This window comes from Aplidium turbinatum, chromosome 7, assembly GCF_918807975.1.
Source record: "Aplidium turbinatum chromosome 7, kaAplTurb1.1, whole genome shotgun sequence".
Taxonomy (NCBI): domain Eukaryota; kingdom Metazoa; phylum Chordata; class Ascidiacea; order Aplousobranchia; family Polyclinidae; genus Aplidium; species Aplidium turbinatum.
In genome coordinates this window covers 11,963,449-11,978,704 of record NC_137478.1, presented here as the reverse complement: position 1 = coordinate 11,978,704, position 15,256 = coordinate 11,963,449, and positions in this window count along the sequence as shown.

The following is a 15,256-nucleotide window of genomic DNA, read 5'->3' as shown; positions in this document are numbered from 1 at the left end:
AAGGCAACATCTCTTGACCTGTTCCAATAAGTTTGCTCATATGCGTCAAAGTCCCTTGTCTTGTCCTCTTCTTAGAAGCCATCGTTATTAAATTTATTTTCAACAAGTTAATGCAAATATTTTAATCTTGAAAGTAAACTTGAAATCTGGTTTAAAACCCCGTATGCACTATGCAGTGTCCATGACCAATTGGATATTTGCATGTTTGCAGGCATGTACGGTAATTGATTGAAATTGTAAATAAAATAATGAAGACTAAAAACTATAAAACAGCCATTCAAGGTTTCAGATTGTTTCAACTGACGTCATTTGGCTCAGCGTTGATTTCAGCTGAGTCAGCTCCAACAAATGTTGCTATTGAAATGTATTTGAAGTTGTATGAAAGAAAATACGGAGTCTGATCGATGGATAATTTCAACCATAATAATAACAAGAAATTATTTCCCCCCGGGATAAGTTAAGTCCCCCGTGGGACTAATATCAAGTGTTTAGAAGCATATCAAACCATTTGATGCGGAAACATACAATTTCAACAATTTCTCACAAAATTTCGGGGGGGCGGACCCCTTGCCCCCCCATAAATCCGCGCCTGGCATCTAATATAAAAAAAATCTTGAAAGCTGAAAAAGTATCTTTAAATGAAGACTATAACAAATTAGAAACAATTTAAAGTCATATTTATATGGAATTGAAGAACTTATAACTAAAAAATGACCATAATCGAAACAATTTTTTTTTTATTTGTTGTATTTTAAATAAACCTAAATTTACCAAGCTAAATCTTGTTTAATCGAATAATAATTTTTGGATTTCAATTATAGATATCTATACACATGTTTTTATATACGTTCCCTAGCAAAGTTCCAAAATAAATTAAATCAACACGCTCTAATGGGACACATAATGAAAAAGAATAGCGATACATGCAGGGATACAAGTAGTTGCAATATGGCAGTGCCATAGGCGGCAGACGCCGGCTGATGATGGGACACATAATGAAAAAAGAATAGCGATACATGCAGGGATACAAGTTATTAAATTGGTAAGGCATGGCAAGGCAATGCCATGCTAGCGTGTTTTATGCAAGAATCGAGTGCTGCCAGGCGCATTGGAAATGAATTAATAAAACTTGAAACAGTTGAATTATGCTAATAATATAAAAACTTGAAAGTAGACTAAACAGTAGAATTATGATAACTGCACTGCAGATATGGCTGATGACGAATACGAGACAGCAGTCGGTACATACGTTGGCCCCAGTCAAAACGACGTTGAAACGTAGATGAAACGTCGTGAATGACGAAAACAAATTAAGTTATGATTGAGGGTTAGAAACTGAAATTGAATACTGGGGCACAACTGTAAAATCAGCCATGAGAAAAATATTTACAAGCGTTTTTAGAGAAAAAAAATTAAGCATGTATACAAACAGGTAAGCGTCCATGGCTGTCCATGTCCCGCCTCCGAAGAGATAGGACCGGACGCCCATGGAAGCAAACCAGAATAGTAAAAAAATTGTATGTAGCCTAACGGTGTACGCGCGTGGTTGTGCGAGACAGAATGTTCTAAAGTCATACTATTAGTTCGAGTATTTCGATGAGGGAGGACGAGACGACAGCATTTGATTTGGAAGTTCGGTGATGTATATGATGAGCACGACAGCAGGTGATAAGCAGTTCAGTTAGTAGTCCATTGATGGATGACGAGCACGACAGCTGTTGAGTTGTGAGTCAGTCGATATGGGACGAATATGACAGGAAAGAGGCCAGCTTGTATAGTTGCAAGCTGTGTGACATGCAGCCATTGCATGTCGAAAGTGGCGCAAAATAGCGGCACTGGTTGGGTTGACGGCGCGGTGTGCTTCTGACGCAGAGAAGGCTTGAATGATGAACGATGCAGCAATTGCACGTCGAAGGTGTGTCGCAGGGAGTAGCGACAGATATGGGGTTAACCATATTGGTTGCGTCGGTGGCTGTGGATAGCCGTATTGAGGGTCATCTCCGTGGAGGCATCTCGTGTTGAGGTATATGATGAGGGACTGTTCAACTCAGTGCAAGTCGTGAAGAACATGGGGTGCTGTGGTGCCATGTTGAAGTGGTCTCATCAGTGAGCTTGTCGTGTCATCATCGTGGTGTTGTATTGAAGTTCCTTGAAGTCTCGCATCAACCTCTCGCAGCAACCGTGTTGATAGGCAGGTCTGAAACGAAATTGATACAAAGTAGCGACCGCTAGAAAGTTACACATAAGCAGTTCAGACACATTAAAAAAAGCGATACATGCGGGGATACAAGTAGTTACAATATGGCAGTGCCATAGGCGGCAGACGCCGGCTGATGATGGGACACATAATGAAAAAGAATAGCGATACATGCAGGGATACAAGTAGTTGCAATATGGCAGTGCCATAGGCGGCAGACGCCGGCTGATGATGGGACACATAATGAAAAAAAGAATAGCGATACATGCAGGGATACAAGTTATTAAATTGGTAAGGCATGGCAAGGCAATGCCGGCTGGATAGGTAGGAAACGAGACAAGAAACTATGAGAGTCGTAGTATAAGTACGGAGTAGGCTCAGCACTCATTAAAAAAAAGCGACAAACACGAGCATAAAAAGTAGTTACAACGTCACATGACTGTAGTTAAGCGAGTGATTATAAAATGAATGAATGGATGCAGTTTTCACGTCTTGCTCAGGACGGTAAGCTACAGAATGGATGCAGTTTTGACGTCTTGCTCAGGACGGTAAATTGCTGTGATAAAAGTAGCGACAAGCGCAAGCTGAAACCGTGTGCGAGGCTGCGATGTAAGCTACATACCGAGATTAATCGGTAGGCTGACATGTGGGTTTGCAGCATGTGAAACAATACAGTAGGTGTATGGCGGTTGCTTATGTAAACACAGAAATATTTGCGCTGGCAGTTGACCAGCGCGCAATGAGACATCATGACGTAGTTAGTTGACATTGCAGTGGTTAGGCTACGTCATGAAGGCGATAAACTTGATTATGAAGACACAGAGGTGGATCCGTCAGCCGGCGTCTGCCGCCTATGGCACTGCCATATTGTAACTACTTGTATCCCCGCATGTATCGCTTTTTTTTTAATGTGTCTGAACTGCTTATGTGTAACTTTCTAGCGGTCGCTACTTTGTATCAATTTCGTTTCAGACCTGCCTATCAACACGGTTGCTGCGAGAGGTTGATGTGAGACTTCAAGGAACTTCAATACAACACCACGATGAAGACAACGACGAGCTACACCAAGTTGTGTCAATTTAAAAGAACGAATATTGCCATGCTAGCGTGTTTTATGCAAGAATCGAGTGCTGCCAGGCGCATAGGAAATGAATTAATAAAACTTGAAACAGTTGAATTATGCTAATAATATAAAAACTTGAAAGTAGACTAAACAGTAGAATTATGATAACTGCACTGCAGATATGGCTGATGACGAATGCGAGACAGCAGTCGGTACAGCTTTATGGAGATTCTGGCGATTGAAAACAAATCACAGTCACAGAGGGTACCTCTAAATACCCTTTGTCAGGCATTGTAGGCATTGTCGGGCATTGTCAGGCATTGTCGGGCATTGTCGGCTTTTTGGGGGGTTGTGGAGCATTTTCAGGAGTTGTCGAACATTTTCAGGGGTTTCAGGTATTGTAGAGTAGGCTAACTACTTTCAGGCATTGTTGGGAATTTCTAGGCATTGTGTAGGATTTCCAGGCATTGTCGATCATTATCAGTGGTTGACAAGCTTGTGAGGCATTGTCGAACATTTTCAGGCATTATCGAACATACTCAGGGGTTGTCGAGCATTTTCAGGGGTTGTCAGGCATTGTAGAGTAGCTATTTTCAGGCATTGTTGGGAATTTCCAGGCATTGTCTAGGATTTCCAGGCATTGTCGATCAATATCAGTGTTTGACAGGTTTGGTAGTCATTATGGAACATTTTCAGGCATTGTCGAACATGTTCAGGAATTGTCGAGCATTTTCAGGGGTTGTCAGGCATTGTAGAGTAGCTACTTTCAGGCATTGTTGGGAATTTCTAGGCATTATCTAGGATTTGCAGGCATTGTCGATCAATATCAATGTTTGACAGGTTTGGTAGTCATTATGGAACATTTTCAGGCATTGTCGAACATTTTCAGGGATTGTCGAGCATTTTCAGGGGTTGTCAGGCATTGCAGAGTAGCTACTTTCAGGCATTGTTGGGAATTTCCAGGCATTGTCTAGGATTTCCAGGCATTGTTGATCATTATTAGTGGTTGACGGGTTTGTCAGGCATTGTCGAACATTTTCAGGGGTTGTCTAGCATTTTCAGGGGTAGTCAGGCATTCTAGATTAAGCTACTTTCAGGCATTGTTGGGCATTTCCTAGCATTGTCTAAGATTTCCGGGCATTGTCGATCATTATTGGTTTTTGACACGTTTGTCAGGCATTGTCGAACATTTTCATGCATTTTTATTCCCAGCTCTGCATGCGCAGCAGAATGATCCCTTTCTAGTTTGCGTAGGTTGTAAACGTATTTACGGTATACACAAACACAGCAGCGTTTAAATGACCTGGCTATCATAAGTATCGACAATGCCTGACAAACCTGTCAAAACCTGGTAGGCTAATGATCGACAACCCAAGAAAACGTTCGACAACGCCTAACAAACCATCAACCACTGAATATGTTCGACAATGCCTGAAGATGTCCGACAATCAGTGGCGTAGCTAGGGGGGGGGGGGGGAAGGTGGGGAGGACCGCCCCGGGCGGCACGTCTGGGGGCGGCAATTTCAGACTACGATTTTTGATTTTGATTATAATCTGATAAAAAACGCATTTCATTTTCACACAGGGCCGGATTTAGCTAATGGGGGGCCCGGGCACTTTTAGATCAGGGGCCCCCGTGCAAAAAAATTCGCCTACGGCGCGAAACACCCCCTCGACGTCTACAGTAGCATCAATCCAGCACTGCACAGCATTTTGCAGAAACCACAAAAGCTAATAGTAAAAAAATCACATTTTTTTCACGTAGGGGGGCCCTTTAAAAGTCGGGGGGTCCGGGGTACCTGCACCCTCTGCCCCCCCCTAAATCGGGCCTGTTTTCACATGCTTTTTCTTGAAGGGGCGGCAAAATCTGAATCCACCCCGGGCGGCACATTCCCTAGCTACGCCACTGCCGACAATGCCTGCCAGAAAGAATCTAAAGTACTTTATAATGCCTGAGAGCCCCTGACACCTAAAAATATTCGACAATTCTTGAAAATTTCCGACAATGACTGATAATGGTTGACAAGCCTGTCAACCATTGATATTGATCGACAATGCCTGGAAATCCTAGACAATGCCTTGAAATTCCCAACAATGCCTGAAAGTAGCTACTCTACAATGCCTGACAACCCCTGAAAATTCTCGACAACCCCTGAAAATGTTTGACAATTCCTGAAAATGTTCGACAATGCCTGAAAATGTTCCATAATGACTACCAAACCCTGTCAACCACTGATATTGATCGACAATGCCTGGAAATTCCCAACAATGCCTGAAAGTAGCTACTCTACAATGCCTGACAACCCCTGAAAATCCTCGACAACCCCTGAAAATGTTTGACAATTATCGCTACCGTATATCTCACCCTAAAATCGTTCCGGCGCCTCTCTATCTCAGGTTTGTAAACTGCCTACAACAAGCTTTAATGAGTCACTGGATATAAGCTTAAATGATAGTTCCAACGATCATGAAACAGAAGTTGCATAACCTACGTGAAGAAAGATTATTGTCTTGATTTTTCATAGTAGGCTATTCTGTGAAAACTTGAAATATATGATACGCCATCAAAAATATTCCAAAGGAGCTCAAAAGCTACCACTCGCCAAGCCCAAACCGTACAATAATAGCCTACCATAGATACGCTAGCCAAGCTGGCAACCTTGATTGTTGATTGTGTCCATAAAGTCAGTCGAGCGTGACGATAATTCCACGATTGCTGAGTTGCATATCTATATTTAAGATATCTATGATCTAACCAACTAAGTTAATACCAAGTCCCAAAATACTACTAGTTCCATCTGGTGGCCACCTAAACTTGACCAAATTCAAACCATTATCAAAAGTTTATTTGCAATGATAAAAACATTAAACGACAACCAATTAAAAGAACATGTTACTGTTTATTGAAGGGTTAACTTTCATTTTTATACCTTATTTAATATATGAGCAATCGTTGTTCGAAGACAGCCCCCCAACGAAGCTTTTGCCCAATGCATTTCAATGGCGAATCGATCGTCTTCCAGTTCACGCCCTGCATGTTCACGATAATTAATTGTCTCCCATTTATTCATTTCTTGCTCAATTTCAACAGATTTGCTATCGTTGAAAAGCACAAGCATAGATCTAACCAACTAAGTTAATACCAAGTCCCAAAATATTACTAGCTCCATCTGGTGTCTACCTAAACTTGACCAAATTCAAACCATTATCAAAAGTTTATTTGCAATGATAAAAACATTAAACTACAGCCAATTAAAAGAACATGTTACTGTTTATTGAAGGGTTAACTTTCATTTTTATACCTTATTTAATATATGAGCAATCGTTGTTCGAAACAGCCCCCCAACGAAGCTTTTGCCCAATGCATTTCAATGGCGAATCGATCGTCTTCCACTTCACGCCCTGCGTGATCAATGGCGAATCGATCGTCTTCCAGTTCACGCCCTGCATGTTCACGATAATTAATTGTCTCCCATTTATTCATTTCTTGCTCAATTTCAACAGATTTGCTATCGTTGAAAAGCACAAGCATAGCTCTAACCAACTAAGTTAATACCAAGTCCCAAAATACTACTAGCTCCATCTGGTGGCCACCTAAACTTGACCAAATTCAAACCATTATCAAAAATTTATTTGCAATGATAAAAACATTAACGACAACCAATTAAAAGAACATGTTACTGTTTATTGAAGTGCTAACTTTCATTTTCATATCTTATTCAATATGCGCGCAATCGTTGTTCGAAGACAGCCCCCCAACGAAGCTTTTGCCCAATGCATTTCAATGGCGGATCGATCGTCTTCCAGTTCACGCCCTGCATGATCACGATAATTAATTGTCTCCCATTTATTCATTTCTTGCTCAATTTCAACAGATTTGCTTTCGTTAAAAAGCACAAGCATAGATCTAACCAACTAAGTTAATACCAAGTCCCAAAATACTACTAGCTTCATTTGGTGGCCACCTAAACTTGACCAAATTCAAACCATTATCAAAAATTTATTTGCAATGATAAAAACATTAAGCGACAGCCAATTAAAAGAACATGTTACTGTTTACTGAAGGGCTAACTTTCATTTTTATACCTTATTGAATATATGAGCAATCGTTGTTCGAAGACAGCCCCCCAACGAAGCTTTTGCACAATGCATTTCAATGACGAATCAATCGTCTTTCTGGATTCACATTGCGTGATCGCGATAATTAATTGTCTCCCATTTTTATTAAAAAAATGCTAAAGTCATAGAAAGGATTAGGATCAGGCACACAAATAGCCTAATTGGTGGTGTAATTACTTGTCCGAATCAAGTAATGTAACAAACACTGATCAATAGGAAAGCGATGTGTGCTCTAGAGCGGTGTAGAACTTTAATCCTTTGGGAGGTCGTGGAAGAATTCTTGTCACTCGGCGCTCAGTCGACATCAACTGGTAAAGCTCGTTTGAGGAAGCAAGTGATGTCAGCTCCAAGTGCAGGAGCCAGAAAATTGTTCCTATTTGGATGGAGAAGCCTCTGCAAATAATAAAAAGCAACAACAACCAGCGAGACAGTGGGTGCGGATACTTATGTTTTGTTCAATGCTTAGCCAAGAATTTTTTTCACAACACATAGGCTAAGCCTAATAAACCTAGGCTTAAATATGGATCAAAGGTAAGTAACGAAACCGTAATGAAATGACTTGGGCTTGCATTCTCGTGTTCTTTCATTACCACACAAGTTTTTTTCCCAAAGGCATCCGTGTGTTTAAACAAAATGACTCATAGGTCCAATAACCTTTGGTCACAGCGGTAAACCATAATCTCTTCGTGGGAAAATTGTAACATAAGATTCCCAAATCCGTTCGTCTGCATGTAATGACCGAAAAAGAAGTCATAGCCGTAGGAGAGTAAAACATTTTGGGGGGAGAACAAAATTTTCCCAAATTTGGCCATTGCAAATATATTGTCAAAAACGTAATATTAGTCACAATCATCTCTGAGGTAGCGTAGTCTAAGAACTCCACACTCATCAAATGTAAGCCGACGTAATGTAAGCCGACGAAATGCAAGCCTGCCATATGGTAGACTACGCTACCTACTTTAGTCTACTTTGAACACTTTTCACAGTTAACTGTGTATTTTTTAAAGTATTTATGTTAAATATCTCAAATTTGGTCATCACTGGACGTGTAACTAGACAAAAAACTCGAGTCTACTTTGAAAAGCAGTACAAACACATTGATGCAGCCAAACACAAATATGTGGGGCTACTTTGACCACTGTCCGAACTTATGCACACCAACATAGCGGTAAATCGTTAAAAAAACACTAGATAGGCTAGCAAAAAAAAACACTAGAACACTAAATGCAACCCAAAAACACTAGATCTAGTGGAAAAACACTAGGAGTGGCACCATTGCCTCAAACAACTAGGAATAGCATCGTGGGCTATAGTGGCATTCGAACAGGCAGTTGCCTCCAACGGAAATTACCGTTTTTTTTTTAAGTTTAGAATAATTAGGAAGGGACAAGACGTTGGGACTAGTAATTTAATCCTACAATTATAATGTTCTCCTATGCCATTTCAGCTTGCAAGCCAAAAATTACTTGCCATGTTCGACATGCTTTTGCAAAAAAAAAAAAAATGTTTTGCTCGCCAAGCGCGGGGCCTTGTGAAGCGCGGGGCCCGTAGCAGCTGCTACATCTGCTACTATAGATAATCCGGCGCTGCAAGTGGGACCTGGCATGACAGTTTAAGCCATATGGTTGGGTCTGATGCTATCACAACAGAAAAGTACACATTGTACCGGTACTGTGATATGTCTTCAGACAAGCTAAACACAAACTGGTGGTTGAATGACCAATGGGACTGTGCAAGCAATCACTTTTGGGACATATTCCTACGTTATTTTAAGGCTGAAAGGAATTTTTTTCACTTAAAAAGTATTTTTCACTAGGGATGTAGATAAGAGCTACTGCTTTATTTTGTACAATCTTGAAAAGCCTTATTACACTACACTTTGCTATAGATCATGGCAAAAGTATATTATACCTTTTTAGATTTCAATTCATTGAACCTTTAAAGTGTCTTATTTTATCATGTCTGAAAAGAAAAGCGGGTCTATTTATTGATGAAAACCAAGAAAACAAGTTCTGCTTCTTTTTCTCTTGAGTCTCTTTCATTCCATCATACCCTTGACAATCAATTGATGTATCTAGCAAAGTGTCCCCTGGGACATAGCCCCTTGTCCCATTGATCATGTATGTAAGCAACCTATGGGACAGTTGTCTGACACTTTTTAATGATGAAAAAAACAAAAACAATAAAGAATATTAGCCTACAGTCATTACTGTTTTGATTTCATGTTATGAAACAATGACTAAACTTTGCAATAAAATTGCTTTAGTTCATGATTTGCTTTAAAATAACGTTTTATTAGAAATAATGTCATATTCGTCCCATAGGTGCCACATCTCCCCTACACATTTTTACTCTCAGTACACCTAGTCTACACAAATGTTTAATCTACATGCATTTTATGTACTTCATTCAATCCATTTAATGTTTAACATAATCTACGTTAAGTGTTTACATGTTAATGTATGTCATTTTAAAATAGAACTACAAGAAACACTCACTAGACAAGTTAGAGTATGCACCCCATTCATCGGAGTGAATCTCTGTTCCTGGTGCGATGTGGCGTAGAATTCCTGCCTCCAGTGTAGCCCTGTCCCGCCGCGGTGCCATTACGATGAAGCATTCTCTAATAGCACAATTTTACTAGGGATATCTACAGGCATTGAGAAGCAAAAGAACGTGCCCTAAGGAGGGTGGGTTAAATAAAAGTGTTATCAAATATTCCTTCAAATCCCAAGCCCAAGTGATATTGCTCACCTGCTCGAACGTAGTTGACTAGGCGTAGGCCTAGTTGTAGTGCGTAAACATGCACATAATATGTAACTTACTTTGTTGTGGTGTCAATCCCGCCGAAGATCCACTGCTGTGGCACTGGGCGCCCTTGTGACTTTCCTCGTTTTCGTCTGGCCACCAAAGACTCATCGATAGCGACGATGTGGCCAGGTCCACCGATTTGATGCTGATTCCTCAACAAATCCTCCGAACAGATCTGTACGTTATCAACAAATGGTGAATATTCGTGTTCACCAATAGTGATGGTGTGGCCTGAAGCCACATAGTATGCTTTTCGTACAAGCACGAATATTTGTTGTTCCAAAACCGTTTGTGTTTGAATATTTTGCTTGGAGACCCAGGGCCTATGAGAGGGGGGTACTGAGGGTACGGCGTACCCTTGAGGGCCCAGGCCTGTGATTGTTGGGAGGCCCGAAATTGTGATTTTATACTTAACGCGAAAAAATGATGGTTAAAACCACCCTAAACGACTAAATTCAAGCATAAAAGTTGTCATCTTTTAGTCTTGGGGGGCCCGTAATGTAGCAAAATGGCCCGAAAAAGTAATTGAGTGCATTGCGCGCAAATTAGGGGCCCAAAGCGGTGATTTAATGCTTTACGTGCAAAAATGTTCCGTTTTAAAGCACCCAAAATTAAATCGTAAAAGTTGGTTTTTCTCCTGTTGGGCTGTAAGCTACAAGCGACTCCTCTCAACAGCACCGGCGTCAACAACTGACACACGAATTCAATGCAGGATAGCCAACGCAAAATGGCGAGGGACAGATCACATGATACGCTATGCACAACACAAAATACTAAATAATAGTTTTATTGCAGCCTTATTGCGCACAGATGACCAATTCTGCAGTAAAATGTTCAACGATAGCAAATCTGTTGAAATTGAGCAAGAAATGAATAAATGGGAGACAATTAATTATCGTGATCACGCAGGGCTTGAACTGGAAGACGATCGATTCGCCATTGAAATGCATTGGGCAAAAGCTTCGTTGGGGGGCTGTCTTCGAACAACGATTGCGCGCATATTGAATAAGATATAAAAATGAAAGTTAGCACTTCAATAAACAGTAACATGTTCTTTTAATTGGTTGTAGTTTAATGTTTTTATCATTGCAAATAAACTTTTGATAATGGTTTGAATTTGGTTAAGTTTAGGTAGAATTTGGTCAAGTTTAGGTGGCCACCAGATGGAGCTAGTAGTATTTTGGGACTTGGTATTAATTTAGTTGGTTAGATCTATGCTTGTGCTTTTCAACGATAGCAAATCTGTTGAAATTGAGCAAGAAATGAATAAATGGGAGACAACTAATTATCGTGAACATGCAGGGCGTGAACTGGAAGACGATCGATTCGCCATTGATCACGCAGGGCGTGAACCGGAAGACGATCGATTCGCCATTGAAATGCATTGGGCAACAGCTTCGTTGGGGGGCTGTCTTCGAACAACGATTGCTCATATATTAAATAAGGTATAAAAATGAAAGTTAGCCCTTCAATAAACAGTAACATGTTCTTTTAATTGGTTGTAGTTTAATGTTTTTATCATTGCAAATAAACTTTTGATAATGGTTTGAATTTGGTCAAGTTTAGGTGGCCACCAGATGAAGCTAGTAGTATTTTGGGACTTGGTATTAACTTAGTTGGTTAGATCTATGCTTGTGCTTTTCAACGATAGCAAATCTGTTAAAATTGAGCAAGAAATGAATAAATGGGAGACAATTAATTATCGTGATCATGCAGGGCGTGAACTGGAAGACGATCGATTCGTCATTGAAATGCATTGGGCAAAAGCTTCGTTGGGGGGCTGTTTTCAAACCACGATTGCTCATATATTAAATAAGGTGTAAAAATGAAAGTTAGCCCTTCAATAAACAGTAACATGTTCTTTTAATTGGTTGTCGTTTAATGTTTTTATCATTGCAAATAAACTTTTGATAATGGTTTGAATTTGGTCAAGTTTAGGTGGCCACCAGATGGAGCTAGTAGTATTTTGGGACTTGGTATTAATTTAGTTGGTTAGATCTATGCTTGTGCTTTTTAACGATAGCAAATCTGTTGAAATTGAGCAAGAAATGAATAAATGGGAGACAATTAATTATCGTGAACATGCAGGGCGTGAACTGGAAGACGATCGATTCGCCATTGATCACGCAGGGCGTGAACTGGAAGACGATCGATTCGCCATTGAAATGCATTGGGCAAAAGCTTCGTTGGGGGGCTGTCTTCGAACAACGATTGCTCATATATTAAATAAGGTATAAAAATGAAAATTAGCCCTTTAACAAACAGTAACATGTTCTTTTAATTGGTTGTAGTTTAATGTTTTTATCATTGCAAACAAACTTTTGATAATGGTTTGAATTTGGTCAAGTTTAGGTGGAATTTGGTCAAGTTTAGGTGGCCACCAAATGGAGCTAGTAGTATTTTGGGACTTGGTATTAATTTAGTTGGTTAGATCTATGCTTGTGCTTTTCAGCGATAGCAAATCTGTTGAAATTGAGCAAGAAATGAATAAATGGGAGACAATTAATTATCGTGAACATGCAGGGCGTAAACTGGAAGACGATCGATTCGCCATTGAAATGCATTGGGCAAAAGCTTCGTTGAGGGGCTGTCTTCGAACAACGATTGCGCGCATATTGAATAAGATATAAAAATGAAAGTTGGCACTTCAATAAACAGTAACATGTTCTTTTAATTGGTTGTCTTTTAATGTTTTTATCATTGCAAATAAACTTTTGATAATGGTTTGAATTTGGTCAAGTTTAGGTAGCCACCAGATGGAGCTAGTAGTATTTTGGGACTTGGTATTAACTTAGTTGGTTAGATCTATGCTTGTGCTTTTCAACGATAGCAAATCTATTGAAATTGAGCAAGAAATGAATAAATGGGAGACAATTAATTATCGTGAACATGCAGGGCGTAAACTGGAAGACGATCGATTCGCCATTGAAATGCATTGGGCAAAAGCTTCGTTGGGGGGCTGTCTTCGAACAACGATTGCGCGCATATTGAATAAGATATAAAAATGAAAGTTAGCCCTTCAATAAACAGTAACATGTTCTTTTAATTGGTTGTCGTTTAATGTTTTTATCATTGCAAATAAACTTTTGATAATGGTTTGAATTTGGTCAAGTTTAGGTGGCCACCAGATAGAGCTAGTAGTATTTTGGGGCTTGGTATTAACTTAGTTGGTTAGATCTATGCTTGTGCTTTTTAACGATAGCAAATCTGTTGAAATTGAGCAAGAAATGAATAAATGGGAGACAATTAATTATCGTGAACATGCAGGGCGTAAACTGGAAGACGATCGATTCGCCATTGAAATGCATTGGGCAAAAGCTTCGTTGGGGGGCTGTCTTCGAACAACGATTGCTCATATATTAAATAAGGTATAAAAATGAAAGTTAGCCCTTCAATAAACAGTAACATGTTCTTTTAATTGGTTGTCGTTTAATCTTTTTATCATTGCAAACAAAACTTTTGATAATGGTTTGAATTTGGTCAAGTTTAGGTAGCCACCAAATGAAGCTAGTAGTATTTTGGGACTTGGTATTAACTTAGTTGGTTAGATCTATGCTTGTGCTTTTCAACGATAGCAAATCTGTTGAAATTGAGCAAGAAATGAATAAATGGGAGACAATTAATTATCGTGATCACGCAGGGCTTGAACTGGAAGACGATCGATTCGCCATTGAAATGCATCGGGCAAAAGCTTCGTTGGGGGGCTGTCTTCGAACAACGATTGCGCGCATATTGAATAAGGTATAAAAATGAAAGTTAGCACTTCAATAAACAGTAACATGTTCTTTTAATTGGTTGTCTTTTAATGTTTTTATCATTGCAAATAAACTTTTGATAATGGTTTGAATTTGGTCAAGTTTAGGTGGCCACCAGATGGAGCTAGTAGTATTTTGGGACTTGGTATTAATCTAGTTGGTTAGATCTATGCTTGTGCTTTTTAACGATAGCAAATCTGTTGAAATTGAGCAAGAAATGAATAAATGGGAGACAATTAATTATCGTGAACATGCAGGGCGTAAACTGGAAGACGATCGATTCGCCATTGAAATGCATTGGGCAAAAGCTTCGTTGGGGGGCTGTCTTCGAACAACGATTGCTCATATATTAAATAAGGTATAAAAATGAAAGTTAGCCCTTCAATAAACAGTAACATGTTCTTTTAATTGGCTGTCGTTTAATCTTTTTATCATTGCAAATAAACTTTTGATAATGGTTTGAATTTGGTCAAGTTTAGGTAGCCACCAAATGAAGCTAGTAGTATTTTGGGACTTGGTATTAACTTAGTTGGTTAGATCTATGCTTGTGCTTTTCAACGATAGCAAATCTGTTGAAATTGAGCAAGAAATGAATAAATGGGAGACAATTAATTATCGTGATCACGCAGGGCTTGAACTGGAAGACGATCGATTCGCCATTGAAATGCATCGGGCAAAAGCTTCGTTGGGGGGCTGTCTTCGAACATCGATTGCGCGCATATTGAATAAGGTATAAAAATGAAAGTTAGCCCTTCAATAAACAGTAACATGTTCTTTTAATTGGTTGTCGTTTAATCTTTTTATCATTGCAAACAAAACTTTTGATAATGGTTTGAATTTGGTCAAGTTTAGGTAGCCACCAAATGAAGCTAGTAGTATTTTGGGACTTGGTATTAACTTAGTTGGTTAGATCTATGCTTGTGCTTTTCAACGATAGCAAATCTGTTGAAATTGAGCAAGAAATGAATAAATGGGAGACAATTAATTATCGTGATCACGCAGGGCTTGAACTGGAAGACGATCGATTCGCCATTGAAATGCATCGGGCAAAAGCTTCGTTGGGGGGCTGTCTTCGAACAACGATTGCGCGCATATTGAATAAGGTATAAAAATGAAAGTTAGCACTTCAATAAACAGTAACATGTTCTTTTAATTGGTTGTCTTTTAATGTTTTTATCATTGCAAATAAACTTTTGATAATGGTTTGAATTTGGTCAAGTTTAGGTGGCCACCAGATGGAGCTAGTAGTATTTTGGGACTTGGTATTAATCTAGTTGGTTAGATCTATGCTTGTGCTTTTTAACGATAGCA